General features: G+C 45.1%; 1 protein-coding gene across 1 annotated transcript in view; it reads left to right on the top strand.

Annotated features, from left to right (window-relative positions):
- The first annotated feature begins 825 nt into the window (after positions 1–825).
- The window catches only part of LOC140898275 (uncharacterized), a 2,445,793-nt gene continuing 2,428,074 nt past the window's right edge, over positions 826–18,544 (top strand). Inside the window, exon 1 of the mRNA XM_078848794.1 lies at positions 826–1,086. The gene's annotated coding sequence lies outside the window, so the exon portion shown is untranslated. The remainder of the gene's footprint in view (positions 1,087–18,544) is intronic.

Below are 18,544 nucleotides of genomic sequence, written 5' to 3'. Positions count from 1 at the left end.
AGATTTTTAAAGATGCCCCTCTTTCCTTTGATAGCGTATATGGAGTATGGGTGGGTGTGTGCAGACTCAGATTTCATATCACAATCAGAGCTCTGAGACACTTCTCAAACTAACCCCCCCACTCTCCTCATATCAGACTCAGAGATCTCCCAAGGTGCTCCACCTAATTCATCCACCACTCAACACAGGTGTACCTAACACAGTGAAGGCCGTTGGAGTGTATGCAGAAAATTCATCGTAAGTATTGCCAGCTCCAGTGGAGCAGAGTCAACTCTGCATTAACTCTGTATGTCCTGGTTTTCAGAAGTCTGAGTTTTGATGAACTTAGAGACACCTGGTGGGTAAGGTAATATCTTTTATTGGACCAACTTCTGTTGGTGAAAGAGACACATTTTCAAGCTACACAGAGCTCTTCTTCAGGTCTTTATGGCTCAAAAACTTGTCTTTATTACCAATAGAACTTGGTCCAATAGAGAGATTACCTCATCCACTTTGTCTGTCTAATATCCTGTGACCAACATGGCTACAACAACATTGCAAACGACTTTTGATGCACTTGATGTTCTGGAAGGGTATGAGCTTCTTTGGGAAACCTTAACTCTATGATAACAAAGGTGGGTTTTTTCCCCCCATTCCATTTATTGTAGTTCACAAAAAAGCAGGAAGAGTCTCTTTGAAATCATTAATGGATTCAGGTAACTTGGGCCACCTGGATGCTTGACTCTGCCTGTGCATTTGCTTCCAGCTCAGCAGGACTGTGGAGTTGTTTCTTTAATCTATCTAATCGCCCCTTGTGACAGGATGTGAAATTACTGCAACTTTCCAGTTACCGTTTTACTTTCTCTTTCAAACTCTGCAAATGCTGCGAGAAGAGGAAAGCACATTTATTGGTCTGGAACACAAACATATTTATTTAAACAAGTGTAAGGAAAAGCAATGAGAAAACTCTGTAGCTATTTTATTACCAGAATTAGCTGTAAAATTTGATAAACTGGACTACTGACTCAAAACGCAATTATCTCAACAAAACCAGTGACGTCTGACCACGTCCTGAAGATTGCTCCTTCTGAGAAGTTTTACAATCAGGTAGGTTAATTTTGCTTCAGAATGACTCTTTGTAACCAACTCCTAATATACACTGCTTGTTGCTTGGACAATTTGAAGATTAAATAATCCTCTGATAATTTGTTTCACTCTTTATTAACACTACAATACATGTACATTCAAATTGATTAACATTCAAATGCATTGCTCATTTTCGTAGCAGTGTACCATGAGATTTGTACAGCAGGTTGAATTAATAATTTGTTTATTTTGCTATTTTGTTTTATTGAAGAACCCTGGGCCTCATTCTGTTCTCAGTGATGTCAGGGAAAAGATTTGTAAAAAAATAACTTCCAGTATTTAGAATACAGGAAGAAAGTTACTGCGCCAAATCCAGTGGTTATCAGTCTATTTTTCTGCCTGTTGTCATTTCAGTTTTCTAGAGCTGACTGTGGGGCTGAATCCTTTTGCTTCTGATACTTTCAAGGGAAAAAAGGAAAATTATTTCCAGAATCAATCAAAATAGAAAATTGCATCCTTTTCTCCTGATTAAATCATGGGAATTAAGCATGTGTCTAAGTTTGATCCTGTGTTTGAGAGTGTTGCTGAATAGGGGATTTCATAACATAATAAAAAAGAGGCAAATTTATATATTGTGTGACAGATAAGCTCCTTTTGTGTGAAAATCCATTGGAGGTGAGATTTCATAAAGAAATCCATAGAAGTAAAGCTAGTTGGGAAAAATGGAATTATTATTGTGAAAATGTATTTTAAAATTATTTCTATTTTATTTGAAATATTTTATGGATTTTTCAATTTTTAATCAAATATTATTAAAACAAAATTTTGTTTTTAGTTTTTCTTTTTCTTCAACTATCATTTCCCCCTCTGTGTATCTTTTTAGAAAGGATAGGAGAACTGGTTAATAAAATCTTTTATTCCATTTAAATACAATGTCTCATTTTGAATCAATGTGAAATATTTTTTTCATTTAGCATAATTTCATTGAAATGATCAGAAAAATCATTTTGAATATTTTCCTAAAAATCATGTGAAAAATCATTTTTGTTGAACTTTTTTTGTCCAGCTACAGTATTGTCAGCTCACATAATATTCTTGTGAGTTTGGGGATTTTATTTTGTCTCACAATATTTGGTGATTTTTCTGAAGCCTGGCATCTCTAGTTTTGAGATTGTGCAAATTTCAGATTTCATTTAAAGTAGAATTACATTTCTAGCCCTCGTGGTTCCAGAGAAAAGTTTAAGACTATGGCCTGAGTGCTCCCTGAGGGATCAAAATGTATCAAATGAAAATTAAATTGAAAATTATGACAACATATGTTATGGCCTAAACTCAATCTCTAATCTACTAAAAGCATTTAAATTAGATATACATAAAATAATATTCAAGCAGTACACATGTCCCGGAGAAGTTTTAAAGAAAGGCAAACCACTGAACTGGTGGAAGTCACAGGCTAGGAACCTGGAACCAGAGTTTGTTGAAATGCTAAACCGGCTTTAGAGAGCAGTGTTCTCTTATGCAGGTGAAGAGAGAATATTTTCTTCTTTAGAGTTTATTCAACTAGTTTAGTTCAATGACTAGTTCATTGAAAGTTGAGAAACTGATTGAGAATTGAAAAAGCAGGAAAGCTGGTAACATTACAGCCCTGGAGGCTTTTGTGAAAACAATACCATTAGGATTCTGATCCTGCAGTCAGCCCCCTGTGCTGGTGTGGAGAGTCACGGGGGCTTCATATGGGCATTAGCATCTGCCTGTGATGATGAGCTTGCAGGAGCTGGGGCTATATGTCTAAGGAGTGAAGTGAAATTCACATGCTAAAAACAGGTTTCGGAGTAGCAGCCGTGTTTGTATCCGTAAAAAGAAAAGGAGGACTTGTGGCACCTTAGAGACTAACAAATTTATTAGAGCATAAGCTTTCGTGAGCTACATCCGATGAAATGAGCTATAGCTCACGAAAGCTTATGCTCTAATAAATTTGTTAGTCTCTAAGGTCCCACAAGTTCTCCTTTTCTTTTTACATGCTAAAAACTTACTTAAACTGGAATCAGTGTTTTAAAAGTCTGATGCTCATTGACACTAAGGCTGCTTTGGAAATGACCGTTGTTCCCAGAATGTCATAAGTCCTGAGCTGTCTCCCTGTTTCCATTCCTCATTTATTTTAAGAAATTCAATAATATTTTTAGAATATTTCTTTCAGGAGCAGCCAAGAAACCTAGCTTGGCTCTGAACAAATTACAGCTCCCCCGTCCCCCTATCTCTGTGGGGATTTCATTTCCCCTACTTGACTAATTGTCCTTAATGCTATGTTTATGTCATGGAGGTCACAGAAGTCAAGGAATCCTCTGTGACCTTTTCTGCTTCAGGCCCTGGGGCCAAGGCAACCAGCAGGGCCCTGGCAAGGTTCCAGCGATGCACATGCATGACAGCCTTGCACACGGGGAGGGGCAGGGGGAACCCCCGCAGCTCCCAGCCACCATGGTGGCAGGAGAAACCATGAAGCTGCGGCAGCAAAAGTCACAGACAGGTCACGGCTTCCATGAATTTTAGTTTGTTATACCAATAAAATAAAAACCAGCAGGATCTTATTAAAGGGAAAAAGGCAAAATACCACATTTATTGTGAATACAGAAAGAATCATAGTAAGCAGTTAGTTATAGCTATAACATTCCATTCAGTCTCATATTTATTCACACATTCATTCATACAAACACACACACACAGGTTCTGCAAGGTTGTTATCATAGTTACCAGCCTTAGAGTTGCTCATGCCAAGCCACTGGCCAGGTGGCCTGGACATGAGGAGGGAGCAGGGCCTTGTCAGATGCTCATCTGATGCTCCTGGAAGTTGGTTTGCAGAATCAGACCCCAAAGTTCTCACTTTTTAGAGTCTATTTTTATAGGAATTTCTTCCTATGCCAGTCTATGGGAATTGCTTCATCATGCTGTTGCTGAATCAATCAGCAGATAGCACATTCCTGACGGCTCCAAGATGTTATCTTGTTCTTTGGTTCTCCCATTCTTGAGGCTGTTGGGTGGATTCCAGTCTGCCCTCCGGGGGGTCCTCTGGTTATTTCCACTTGACGCCTTCTTCAGCCGATGGACACTGGATTCTTAGGCTGGCACCTCCCTGATCATTCAGTTATTATCCACAACAAGCATCCATCTACATACATCCTCTATCTCTATTTTAATGACAATTGTTAATACAACAAAAGGGCGGGGAGTCTCTGGGTGCTGTTTCTGTTGTTAGAGTATTGTTTTGAGTCTCTCTCTCTGTGAATTGCTTTGAGAACAGACTCTGTCTTAGAATGTACTAACACAGTTAGCAGCTTGCAAGTTTCACACATAGAGGGAGAGAAACAGTACCAAAAACCAAGAGACCTCTTAATTAGTAATACCCTGGAATTTGAACTATGGGGAATCAAACTCATTTGTGATTTTAATACAGAACTTCTTTAATATGATCCAACAAGTTTATTACACATCTTAGCCTTAATTATTCTACCTCCTTTTTGTTAAGTCATCTTTGGGGCTGTTACATATAACTGTACTAACCCCACCGTGAATTTACATTGAACGAGAATTAGTACTCTCTCTCCCCTTTTCATGCATTGTAGGCATAGGCACCGACTCCACCGGTGCTCCGGGGCTGGAGCACCCACAGGGAAAAATTAGTGAGCACTCTGCACCCACTGGCAGCCAAGCTCCCCTCACCCCCCATCCCACCTCAACTCCTTCCCCCCCACAAACAAGCCATGTCTCCACTCCTCTGCCTACCTCCCAGTGCTGTTTGGCAGCACTTAGGACTTTCCAGGAGGGAGCAGGGAGGAGCGGGGACACGGTGGGCTCAGGGGAGGAGGCAGAGAAGAGGGGGGGCAGGGGCTGGGTCTTCTGGGAAGGGGGTGGAATGGAACGGGGATTTTGGGAAAGGGATGGGATGGGGGTGGGGTGAGGGCTGTGCAGAGGCAGGGCCAGGGGCGGGGGTGGGGTCAACCACCCACCGGGAACAGTGAAAGTCTGCGCCTATGATTGTAGGTTCAAATTATTATAGATTTATTGGCTCATGAGCTCCTACAAGAGTTGCTGCAGAACAAGCCTGGTCAAATGTAGTTAGAAAGTTCTGCTTCCATTCTTCCTTCCATGTAGAAGCGGTTCTATGGTGTAATCCTGTATTTAAAATCAATGGCAAAACTTTGATGTGGAGGGATTGGATGGAGAGAGGAATTATGACTGTGTCTTGGCTAATTGACAGTAATCAGTTTAAACCATTTGTAGACCTACAGTAACAATTTGCCTTGCCCTGTTCTGGAACATTTAAATAACAGTTAAAACATTGGTTTACTAATGTATTTGGATTGGATGTATTGGGAGCTCCAGAACCTCCAGAACGTTTATTATTTTGTAGGAAACTTCCTGGATTTATTCAGCCAGCGGTTTTATCCTTTTACGGTTTTCTGGCCTAAAAAGCTCAGTCAAAGACTGATAACTCAAGAGCTGCTTGGAATAGAGATTTGGATACACAGATATCTCCGACGCAATGGAATACAATTGTATCTACTGTTAAAGAAAGCAACTGCAGACCACCTTTCAAATAAACTGGTCCCCACATAGGCTAATGGTAGAGGGCTTCCTAAATGTTGATCACTATTAGAAATTTAACTGTCTTGGTGCTACAATAGCTCATATGCTTTGGGAAATTCTGGGATGAGGTGGGTAAAAGGACCAAATTGATATTGGATGCTAAGTTGGAGCCCTCCCTCTTATGTTTTATTCTTGGACATAACCTCCATGTATCAGGAATATTTGGTAAGAAGGGGGTGTGGTTCCAGTGTGCAGCTTTGGTTACTGGAAAATTAGTCCTGCAAAAATGGACAACTCAGTCCACACCAAACATTTATGCCCAGCTCAGTGATATGGCTGAGCTCACACCTAATGAATGACCAGCATTCTGTACAGGGGGAAGGCCTGAAAAATTCAAAGACATTTGGGCTCACTTTTTAGAGGTCTATATTAATGTAGACCCTTAACGTAGGTAAGTTGCTTCTCCTCCCCTCCCTTTAGTCTAACCCTCTTTACTTACTTTGTGTGTTATGATAAATCTGGTATTTTGATATATTTGCACTATTTGGAAAGAAAGAAAGAAAGAAAGAAAGAAAGAAAGAAAGAAAGAAAGAAAGAAAGAAAGAAAGAAAGAAAGACATAAACTGATCAATGCCAATGCAATTTTGCAAGCACCAAGTGTTCAAAAATCATGAGATTAACTAAAGGAAACATGAGATTTATTTTCTAAAAAAATACATTTTGGACTTTTTGGTTTTCTGAGCACTGAGATTTTCTTCTAGTCGTGTTCTCAAGTTTTTCTACTTCACCACAAGAGCAAGAAACTGACTGTTGTTAGAATGAGAGCTGAGATTCTCCTCTCACCATAGGATTGCAAGAGCTGGGGCATTAAGAGAAATGCCAGCTATTGAAAGAGTCAGGGTGAAATCAGGAAAGTTGGAGACAACCCAATGTGATTTGTTAGTGCTTTGATGTGGGAAGGAAATGCCTCCACTTCTAGCTACTGCAGGTGCTTCTCCGGCTCTCATCCCTGCACTATCTGAGCACCTCCCAAGCTTTGATACGTTCAGTCTCACAACACCTCTGGAAGGTGGGGAAGGGTTTTTATTCCTACTTTAGAAGAGGAAAAGTCAGGCACAGGCAGAAGAAATGACTTGTCTGAGTTCACACAGAGCAGGAATTAAGCCTGGGTCTCTCAGGTTAACCAACACCTGAACTACTGGACTATCATTTTCTCTGCAGCAGGAGCCGCGTAAAAGAGGATGCATGCACAGATGCACACGCACACACACACACTAAGTCAGTAAAGTCTTTCTAAGATCATCTCACTGACCCTAGCCCTGCTCATTAGGCCAGTCCTGTGCAGAGTCAGGAGATAATGGTGGACAGGAATTGAGTATATGTCATAGGGGTGAAAATGTGTCATTTTTCAGGCCTGCTCGAAAAGGTTCAGGCTGCCTCTGAATGCACGCTTTCTGTGCTCAGCTTTTTAACCCAGCTGCCCACAGCCCCTCCTTTCTCCAGGTCTGTTTGCATTTCTTAGATAAGCTTCTCCACCTGCATTTCTTAGATAAGCTTCTTCCCCTGCAGGAATTCACTTGCTGGCTGTTGGCTGCTGGCACTTCCCTTCCATCTCACTGATCAGCTTGTTAAGATGGGAAATTTCTTTGGAAAATTTGGTGGCATTTTCACCTCATTTCTTCACAGTCTCCCTTTCCAGTTTCCCCAGTCCGGCTAGCAGAAATTAGAATCATAGAATCATAGAAATCCTAGAACTGGAAGGGACCTTGAGAGGTCATCTAGTCCAGTCCCCTGCACTCAAGGCAGGACTAAGTATTATCTAGACCATCCCTGACAGATGTTTGTCCAACCTGTTCTTAAAAATCCCCAATGATGGAGATTCCACCACCTCCCTAGGCAATTTATTCCAGTGCTTAACCACTGTCATAAATATAAAGGGAAGGGTAACCACCTGTCTGTATACAGTGCTATAAAATCCCTCCTGGCCAGAGGCAAAACCCTTTCACCTGTAAAGGGTTGAGAAGCTAAGGTACCCTCGCTGGCACCTGACCCAAAATGACCAATGAGAGGACAAGATACTTTCAAATCTGGAGGGGGGGACAAAGGGATTGGTCTGTCTGTGTGATGCTTTTGCTGGGAACAGACCAGGAATGCAAGCCTTACAATTCCTGTAAAGTTAGTAAGTAATCTAGCTAGAAAATGCGTTAGATTTTCTTTTGTTTAATGGCCTGTAAAATAAGCTGTGATGGCGGGAATGTGTATTCCTCTTTTTGTATCTTTTTGTAACTTAAGGTTTTGCCTAGAGGGATTCTCTATGTTTTGAATCTGATTGCCCTGTAAGGTATTTACCATCCTGATTTTACACAGGTGATTATTTTACCTTTTCTTTAATCAGAATTCTTCTTTTAAGAACCTGATTGATTTTTCATTGTTCTTAAGATCCAAGGGTTTGGGTCTGTGTTCACCTGTACCAGTTGGTGAGGATTCTTATCAAGCCTTTCCCAGGAAACAGGGTGTTGAGCTTGGGGGGGGGGGGATATTCTGGGGGAAGATGACTCCAAGAGGTCTCTTTCCCTGTTCTTTGTTTAAAACGCTTGGTGGTGGCAGCATACTGTTCAAGGACAAGGCAAACCTTGTACCTTGGGGAAGTTTTTAACCTAAGCTGGTAAGAATAAGCTTAGGGGGTCTTTCATGCAGGTCTCCACATCTGTACCCTAGAGTTCAGAGTGGGGGAGGAACCTTGACAACCACTCTGACAGTTAGGAAGTTTTTCCTAATGTCCAACCTAAACCGCCCTTGCTGCAATTTAAGCCCATTGCTTCTTGTCTTATCCTCAGAGGTTAAGGAGAACAATTTTTCTCCCTCCTCCTCGTAACAACCTTATATCTTGAAGGCTGTTATCATGCCCCCCCTCAGTCTTCTCTTCTCCAGACTAAACAAACCCAATTTTTTTCAATCCTCCCTCATAGGTCACATTTTCTAGCCCTTTAATCATTTTTGTTGCTCTTCTCCGGACTTTCTCCAATTTGTCCACATCTTTCCGGAAATGTGGCGCTCAAAACTGGACACAATACTCCAGCTGAGGCCTAATCAGCACAGAGTAGAGCGGAAGAATTACTTCTCATGTCTGCACATCTACCAATGTGATAGCAATTCCCCTCTGCCATGTACATTGGCCAAACTGGACAGTCTCTATGTAAAAGAATAAATGGACACAAATCAGACGTCAAGAATTACAACATTCAAAAACCAGTCAGAGAACACTTCAATCTCTTTGGTCACTCGATTACAAACCTAAAAGTGGCAATTCTTCAACAAAAAAACTTCAAAAACAGACTCCAAGAAGAGACTGCTGAATTGGAATTAATTTGCAAACTGGATACAATTAACTTAGGCTTGAATAAAGACTGGGAGTGGATGGGTCATTACACAAAGTAAAACTATTTCCCCATGTTCCCCCCTACCCCCTGTTCCTCAGATGTTCTTGTAAACTGCTGAAAATGGCTCACCTTGATTATCACTACAAAAGTCCCCCCCGCACTCTCCTGTTGGTAATAGCTCACCTTACCTGATCACTCTTGTTACAGAGCGTATGGTAACACCCATTGTTTCATGTTCTCTGTATATATCTCCCCACTATATTTTCCACTGAATGCATCCAATGAAGTAAGCTATAGCTCACGAAAGCTTATGCTCAAATAAATTTTTTAGTTTCTAAGGTGCCACAAGTCCTCCTTTTTTTTTTTGCATGTCTTGCTTACAACATTCCTGCTAATACATCCCAGAATGATGTTTGGTTTTTTTGCAACAGCGTTACAGTGTTGACTCATATTTAGCTTGCAATCCACTATGACCCCCAATCCCTTTCCGCAATACTCCTTCCTAGGCAGTCATTTCCCATTTTGTATGCGTGCAATGATTGTTCCTTCCTAAGTGTAGTATTTTGCATTTGTCCTTATTGAATTTCATCTGATTTACTTCAGACCTTTCTCCAGTTTGTCCAAATCATTTTGAATTTTAATCCTATTCTCCAAAGCACTTGCAATCCTTCTTCTTCCTCTGAAACTGATCCAGTCACTCATGTTGAAAAACAATCTCATGCCTGTCAGCTTCTGTCTTTTCATCATTGGACCTCAAGTATTTTACAATGGACATAAATTTCACTATCCCCATTTTACAGATAGAGAAACTGAGGCACAGAGAGGTGAAAACCCAGATCACTAAGGGACTTAGGTGCCTAAAGCCCAGATTTAGGTGCCTAACTCCCAGAATTAGGTGCCAGTGAAATCCAGACAACCCCTGCTTAGCTGCCACCTACCCCTCTAGGCACATGAAACTCACTGAATGCCAACATGGCATCTAAGTTTCTGCTTCTGGGCATGAGCACTGCTGCCTCACTCTAGGCATCCAGTCACCTAACTCATGTCTAAGCACCAGTGGGATCCTTAAACCAGAAGACAGGCAGTGGGACACCTGTGGGGCCTGATCCGTTATATGTGTTCTGAGCATACTGGAATGGGACTCATGCAAAATCCAGAGGCAGATCCTTTATAACTTTTAGACTAGTGGGAGTGGGAGATTTAGGTTCAATTACACTCTGCTTGGTGGGGAGAAAGGGTCTCCTACTGAGTGCAAGTGACTCCTTAGGTCAGGGGTGGGCAAACTTTTTGGCCCAAGGGCCACATCAGGGTTGTGAAACTGTACGGAGGGCCTCCCCAAACAGCCTGGGCCCTGCCCCCTATCCGCCCCCTCCCACTTCCCGCCCCCTGACTGCCCCCCTCAGAATTCCACTCAGAATCCCCGACCCATCCAACCCCCCCTGTTCCTTGTCCCCTGACCGCCCCCTGGGACCCCTGCCCCTATCCAACCCCCCCCCCCGGCCCCCCCCTGCTCCCTGCCCCCTTACCATGCTGCTCAGAGCGGCAGGACTGGCAGCTGTGCCGCCACCGTGGCCGGAGTGCCTGCGGGGGAGGGGGGGCAGCAGGGGAAGGGTCGGGGGCTAGCCTCCCTGGCTGGGAGCTCAAGGGCCGGGCAGGACGGTCCCTTGAGGACGGGCAGGCCGGATGTGGCCCGCGGGTCATAGTTTGTTCACATCTGCCTTAGATGAAAGCCCCAAGCACTGAGCTATAGAATGTTCTGATGAGAGGTTCCCTTAGTCTCTCCTGGTGAAGCTGTTCCACTGTGAATAAATAATGAAAAGTCACTGAGCCAGAGCAAGAAAGTGAAGAAAGCAACAATGACTCTGTACCCTGGTGGTCAGGGCACTGGCAGATAGAAGATGCAGGGTGCAGAACTCTGTTCCAGTGACTATAGGTCTCAGAGTGGCAGCTGTGTTAGTCTGTATCAGCAAAAAGAACGAGGAGTCCTTGTGGCACCTTAGCGACTAACAAATTTATTTGGGCATAAACTTCCGTGGGCTAAAACCCACTTCATGGGATGCATGCAGTGGAAAATACAGTAGGAAGATATATCTATACACAGAGAACATGAAACAATGGGTGTTGCGATGAAGTGGGTTTTAGCCCATGGAAGCTTATGCTCAAATACATTTGTTAGTCTCTAAGGTGCCACAAGGACTCCTCATTCTTTTTATTTGATTATAGTTCTTTTCCTGCAGAAGTGAGCATTCATTGCTCCCCATATGAATTCATCACTTGACCTTCCCTGGGAACACGCCCTGGGCTCAGGGGATGGACAACCCAGGAACTCAGTCAGCATTGAAGCCATAGGATCATAAAGAATAAACTTGCACTATAGGATGGTGTGGGTGTAAAATCTGTCACTGAATGAGACCTCCCTTAGAAGCTGACTGCATCATTCCAGACAGAGAAGGGCAGCCTTGTCTAGACATGGGGCTCAACCCTGCCTTTGGGAACTCTGGGGGAAGGGTGGGAGTGCTGAGATGGAGTGCCCCAAGAGTCGGTCCTGGGGCTGGTTTTGTTCAATATCTTCATTAATGATCTGGAGGATGGTGTGGATTGCACCCTCAGCAAGTTTGCAGACAACACTAAACTGGGAGGAGTGGTAGATATGCTGGAGGGTAGGGATAGGATACAGAGGGACCTAGGCAAATTAGAGGATTGGACCGCTTGCAGAGGCAATAAAGTCGTTGTTTCAAGATTATGCATTCTTTATTAATTCATCACACAAATAGGGGGATAACTTCCAAGGTAGCCCAGGAGGGGTGGGGCAGAAGGGAAGGACAAGGCCACACTGCACTTCAAAACTTATTGAATGCCAGCCTTCTGTTGCTTGGGCAGTCCTCTGGGGCGGAGTGGTTGGGTGCCCGGAGCCATCCCCCGCGTTCTTGGGCGTCTGGGTGAGGAGGCGATGGAACTTGGGGAGAAGGGCGAGCAGTTACACAGGGGCTGCAGCGGCCATCTGTGCTCCTGCTGCCTTTCCTGCAGCTCCATCAGACACCGGAGCATATCAGTTTGATCCCCCAGTAGCCTCTGCATTGCATCCTGCCTTCTCTCATCACGCTGCTGCCACCTCTCATTTTGCTCATCCCTCCTGTCCTTGCGTTCATTTTCTGCTTTCCTGGACTCTGCCATTGTTTGCCTCCATGCATTCTGCTGAGCTCTTTCAGTGCGGGAGGACTGCATGAGCTCAGAGAACATTTCATCGCGAGTGCGTTTTTTCACCTTCTTATCTGCGCTAGCCTCTGAGATGGAGATGATAGGGGGAGCATTGAAACATTTGCAGCTGTGGGAGGAAAAAAAGGGAGATTAGTATTTAAAAAGACACATTTTAGAGAACAATGGATAGACTCTTTCACGGTGAACCAAGCTGTTAACATTACATAGCACATGTGCTTTCGGTACAAGGTTGCATTTTGCCTCTTATATTGAGGGTCTGCCGGGTTGGTGTGAGAGATCACACACGCTGGGCCGGGCAACAGAATTCGGCTTGCAGGCGGCCATGGTAAGCCACAGTCTTTCAGCTTCTTCAACCTTCATAACATGTGGGAATGGTTTCACACAGCAGCTCCCTCCTTTCCCATACCAAGCACCCGTTGGGCTGGCCATTTAAAAGGAGGGGCTGCAGTTTTCGGGTTGACATGCAGAACAAACCCAACTAAACCCCCGCCCTCCAATTCTCTGGGATGATTGCTTCACCCCTCCTCCCACCATGTGACTAGTATCAGGGAAGATCCCTGCCAGCCAAACGCGAACAGCTCAGCGTGAACGGGTCCCCCCACCACGTAACTAAAAGCGGGGATGATTTCTTTTCAGCACAGGCAAACAGCCCAGCAGGAACAGCCACCTCTGAATGTCCCCTTAATAATGTCCCTGGAGGATTTCTGCTCCATCCCCAGACACGTTAACAGACTTTTCCCGTAGCTGTACTGGCCGCAAATGCATCCTAAGTCTTCATGGCAAATTAATCATTAGACATGCTTGCTTTTAAACCATGTATTATATTTACAAAGGTACACTCACCAGAGGTGCCTTCTCCAGCTTCATGGTCTGGGAGCCCACCTTGGGAGGGTTGGCTCCAGGGTGATAAACAATTCCTGGCTGTCGGGAGAAGGGATTCTCCGCTTGCCTGCTGTGCGCTATCCTCCTCCTCCTCATCATCTTCCTCATCCCCAAAATCCTCATCCCTTTTGCTTGAGACTCCCCTCTTGCTGGAGTCCCCAGACAGGGGTGGGGTAGTGGTAGGGGTACCCCCTAGAATTGCATGCAGCTCATCATAGAAGCGGCATGTCTGGGGCTCTGACCCGGAGTGGCCGTTTAGCTCTTTGGTAGGCTTGCCTGAGCACCTTAATTTTCACACAGTACTGCTGTGTGTCCCTGTTGTAGCCTCTGTCCATCATGCCCTTGGAGATTTTTTCAAATATTTTGACATTTTGTCTTTTGGAACGGAGTTCTGATAGCACGGATTTGTCTCCCCATATAGGGATCGGATCCAGTACCTCCCATTTGGTCCATGCTGGAGCTCCTTTGTGATTCTGGGACTGCATGGTCACCTCTGCTGATGAGCTCGCCACGCTGGCCAAACAGGAAATGAAATTCAAAAGTTCGCGGGGCTTTTCCTGTGTACCTGGCCAGAGCATCCGAGTTGAGAGTGCTGTCCAGAGTGGTCACAATGGAGCACTGTGGGATAGCTCCCGGAGGCCAATACTGTCAAATTGCATCCACACTACCCCAAATTCGACTTGGCAATGTCTATATCAGCGCTAATCCCCTCATCAGGGAGGAGTACAGAAATCAATTTTAAAAGCCCTTTAAGTCGACAAAAATGGCTTTGTCATGTGGAAGGGTGCAGGATTAAATTGATCTAACGCTACTAAATTCGACCTAAACTCGTAGTGTAGACCAGGGCTCAGCAGCAGTTCTGCAGAAAAAGACCTAGGTGGACGAGAAGCTGGATATGAGTCAACAGTGTGACCTTGTTGCCCAGAAGGCTAACAGCATTTTGGGCTGTATAAGTGGGAACATTGCCAGCAGATTGAGGAACATGATCATTCCCCCTCTATTTGGCATTGGTGAGGCTTCATCTGGAGTACTGTGTCCAGTTTTGGGCCCCACACTACAAGAAGGATGTGGAAAAATTGGAGAGAGTCCAGCGGAGGGTAACAAAAATGATTAGGGGGCTGGAGCACATGATTTATGAGGAGAGGCTGAGAGAACTGGAATTATTTAGTCTGCAGAAAAGAAGAGTGAGGGGGAGGATTTGATAGCAGCCTGCTGCCTTCAACTACCTGAAGGGGGGTTCCAAAGAGGATGGAGCTAGACTGTTCTCAGTGGTGGCAGATGACAGAACAAGGAGTAATGGTCTCAAGTTGCAGTGGGGGAGGTCTAGGTTGGATATTAGGAAAAACTATTTCACTAGGAGGGTTGTGAAGCACTGGAATGGGTTACCTAGGGAGGTAGTGGAATCTCCATCCTTAGAGGTTTTTAAGGCCTGGCTTAACAAAGCCCTGACTAGAATGATTTATTTGGGGATTGGTCCTGCTTCGAGCAGGGGGTTGGACTAGATGACCTCCTGAGTGTTAGGGGGCTTATTCCTTCACCCACTTACTTCCCTGGTCCTTCTCGCATGAACAGAGAGCAACAATACCCGAAGTCCAAAGGTGCAAACAATTCGATGTTTATTGGGATGAACTTCCAGCAAGCATGATTCCAGTTTCCTTCCTTAGTGTCCCCCTTCCCAGCTCTGACACCACAGAGCCTGACACCTGTGTCCTTGTTCCCATTCCTGCCCTTAGCCAAACATGATTCCAATTTCCCCACCCCCATTCCCTGTTCCCATTTCTCCCATTAGCAAAACATGATTCCAGTTTCCCCACCCCCATTCCCTGTTTCCATTTCTACCCCACACACCCACTTCCTGATTGACTGCAGACTATATAGTAAAACTTGAGTTCCGCTTAGCTATACCTTAACCAATCATTTTCCTGAAATTTAACTAACCAATCCTAACATATTGTAACATGATTATGTAATGAATTATATCCCACCACCTTAATTAGTTTACACCCAGCAAAATTAATTATGTCGCAGACAGAAACAATCACAGAACCAGACAAAGATTATACAAACAATGGGGAAATGGGGACTACAGTGATAGAACAAATACAGAAATGAGGATTTCACATCCCAGCTATTGATAAGTGAGTTCTTGCCAGACAGGATGCTATCAAACTAAGTTTCCTTTTACATCTTCTAGGCACTGCCCTTTCTCTGGAGGCGATAGGCATTATCAGGACAGGATTTTATTCCTAACAGCGCAATAGCACCTTCTTTCAATGTGACTAGTTTGGAATGTGAGGATGTGACCGTTCGCTTCCCAGTTTATGGCTGCCTCTTCTGCTTAGCCAAAGGCCTTAGCCTAAGAACAGGGCCTCAGACTGTCACAGTAAGAGAAGGACCTTACACCAGCAGACAGTGATTTTGATTCTTTCTTTTATTCCTCTATAACTAGCCAAGTGATAAGAATACACTTAAATTCTTAGAGTATAGGCCTTTACAGACAAGCCTGAATATCTATATCCTCACACTGAGGTCCCTTCCAACCCTTATATTCTATGATGGTCAGTTCTGGAAACATGTTCCATTTGTGACAACTTTTATCCCCCCTGCCCCTGTCTGGCATTGCATCCCTGCAATTCTTAACCCAGGCTCCTACCCCTGACTTTGCCCCTTTGACTCTCTCCTTCCCTTGCTTCCACCTGTCTGACCCATTTCTGGAAACAGTTTGGCCCCTGAACACATTCTGTCATCTCTCCCCTCCCATTTGGGCTCCCTCTGTCTACCCTTCCCCCCACCCCCTTTGTAGCAGAGTCTGAGGGTGACTGAAGGCAGTGGCTGCAGCAGATATCACAGAGCAGGTCCAGATGCTGAAGCAGGCTCAGGAACTGCCAAGCAGCCAGCAGAAGGGAGTGGTTGGTAACCCTGCTCCTTGATAGTTGCCCTGCAGTAAGTCACTCTCCCCAGTGGACAAACCTCAGAAATCCTGAGTTAGGTCTGCCAAAACTCCCCAGCGTGGAAGTGAGGGTTCACGCTACAGCACAAGGAGACTCTGGAATGCAAAACGCTGCAGAAGTAAAGTCACCCCAAAACTTAGCCTCAAAACCTGTTGTTCCACCCAGCCTTTCCCTACCCTTGATTGGTCCTCTGAGCTAGCCTGGGGCAATTAGTCAGAAAATCAGTGAAACTCCTCTTTTGGCTAAGCTCAAACCAGATTTGAATGGAGGCTGACGATTTCAAATAGTACTCCTGAGGGAATTCTGCACCAAAATTTAAAAATTCTGTACCAAAAAAATAAAAATTGTGCAAACCAAATCACCAAATACATTGAAATAAATTACCAAAATAATTGAAAATGGTGTGATTATATTGTTATTGTGTTACTGTGTCATTTTGAAAAATAAAATATGCTTAACTTCTCAGAATTTTAAAATATTTACTTTTTCAGTACAGAATTCCTCAAGAGGACCAGGGTTCTGTGTGGTGCAATCTGGGTGCGGGCAGCTGAGTGGGGGTGGGGGGCAGGTATGTGTGAGAATCTGGATATACAGGGGCTTGGTGCGGGGTTCTGGGTGCAGGGGGACTGGGACTCTACAGGGGAGTCCAGGTGAAGGTGGTTAGGGCTCAGTGTGTGTGTGCGGGGGGGAGGGGTTGGGGGAGTGGGACTTGGTGGGTCAGGCTGCCGCTGTTTGGGGTTCAGTGGGTTAGAGATCGGAGGGGGCTCCCTATGCATGGTATGAGGCTCAATGGGCAGGGTTCGGGGGGCTTGGTGGGGGATTCTGGGTGTGAGGGGCTCCTGATGCACGGGGTGAGGCTTGGGGGTGGGGGTTTGGGTTCAGGTTGCTTGATGAGGGGTTCTGGGTGTATAGGGCTCCCAACGCAGAGGGGCTCAGTGTGGGGTGCAGGTGGGAGAAGGGGTCAATGTATGGGGAGCTGCTCCCCCTGTCTGCCCAACCCCCATCTATCTAGAACCTCCACACGCAGCCCCCCCACTGACCTTCATCCCCTCTCACCTGGAACCCCCCCACCGAGACCCCTTCACAGTGCAGAGCTTCCTGCAGGCAGGGGAAGTTCCTGGGGGTTGATCTGACCCAGCCCTGGCGGCACCTTAAAGACTAACAGATTTATCTGGGCATAAGCTTTCGTGGGTAAAAAAACCACGTCTGCATCTGAACTGCTTGTTGTTTTTGTGGATACAGACTAACACGGCTACCCCCTGATACTTGAATTCATAGTTTAGAATCTTCTTCGTTAATTGTATCTTTAAGGCAGGGGGAGATGGGAACCTACAAGGATGAAGTGACCTGTAGCTCACGAAAGCTTATGCTCAAATAAATTTGTTAGTCTCTAAGGCGCCACAAGTCCTCCTTTTCTTTTTACAAAGATCCTGGAACTGCTGAGATGTTTCTTACAGACACTTGAGACAGGGTAGGTGTTTGTTTTCTCCTTTGATTTGTGTTTCAGTTGTGAGTCTTCCCTGGGTATGCTGTTATGGTGGGCAGCCTGTTTCAGTGGCCTGAGGCACATGGCCACAGACCTGGGATCTCCGGAGTACTTGTTCCTACTGTGGGTGATGTCCAGCATCACATGGGAACCAGCACTAAGTCTTCCACAAAACTCAGGCTCCGATGTGGGGAAGCAGTTCTGCAGCAGGGAATTTGCTTCCCAGTCCCAAGCATTGTGGAACAGGTTTCTAGTAGTGCCAAGCCGTGCAGAAGAACTGCAGCCACTGCAGTAGCCCAAAGTCTGGTGAGGTTCAACAAGGACAACAAGGACAAGTGCAGAGTCCTGCACTTAGGACGGAAGAATCCCAGGCACCGCTACAGACTAGGGGACCGAATGGCTAGGCAGCAGTTCTGCAGAAAAGGACCTAGGGGTTACAGTGGACGAGAAGCTGGATATGAGTCAACAGTGTGCCGTTGTTGCCAAGAAGGCCAATGGCATTTTGGGATGTATAAGTAGGGGCATTTGCCAGCAGATCGAGGGACGGGATCGTTCCCCTCTATTTGACATTGGTGAGGCCTCATCTGGAGTACTGTGTCCAGTTTTGGGCCCCACGCTACAAGAAGGATGTGGAAAAATTGGAGAGAGTCCAGCGGAGGGCAACAAAAATGATTAGGGGACTGGAACACATGACTTATGAGGAGAGGCTGAGGGGGGAGGGATAACTCAGTGGTTTGAGCATTGGCCTGCTAAACCCAGGGTTGTGAGTTCAATCCTTGAGGGGGCCATTTAGGGATCTGGGGCAAAACTGGGGACTGGTCCTGCTTTGAGCAGGGGGTTGGACTAGATGACCTCCTGAGGTCCCTTCCAACTCTGTGATTCTGTGAACTGGGATTGTTTAGCCTACGGAAGAGAAGAATGAGGAGGGATTTGATAGCTACTTTCAACTACCTGAAAGGGGGTTCCAAAGAGGATGGATC

Source organism: Lepidochelys kempii, chromosome 14 (assembly GCF_965140285.1).
Source record: "Lepidochelys kempii isolate rLepKem1 chromosome 14, rLepKem1.hap1, whole genome shotgun sequence".
NCBI lineage: Eukaryota > Metazoa > Chordata > Testudines > Cheloniidae > Lepidochelys > Lepidochelys kempii.
This window is presented reverse-complemented; position numbering and strand designations above follow the sequence as displayed.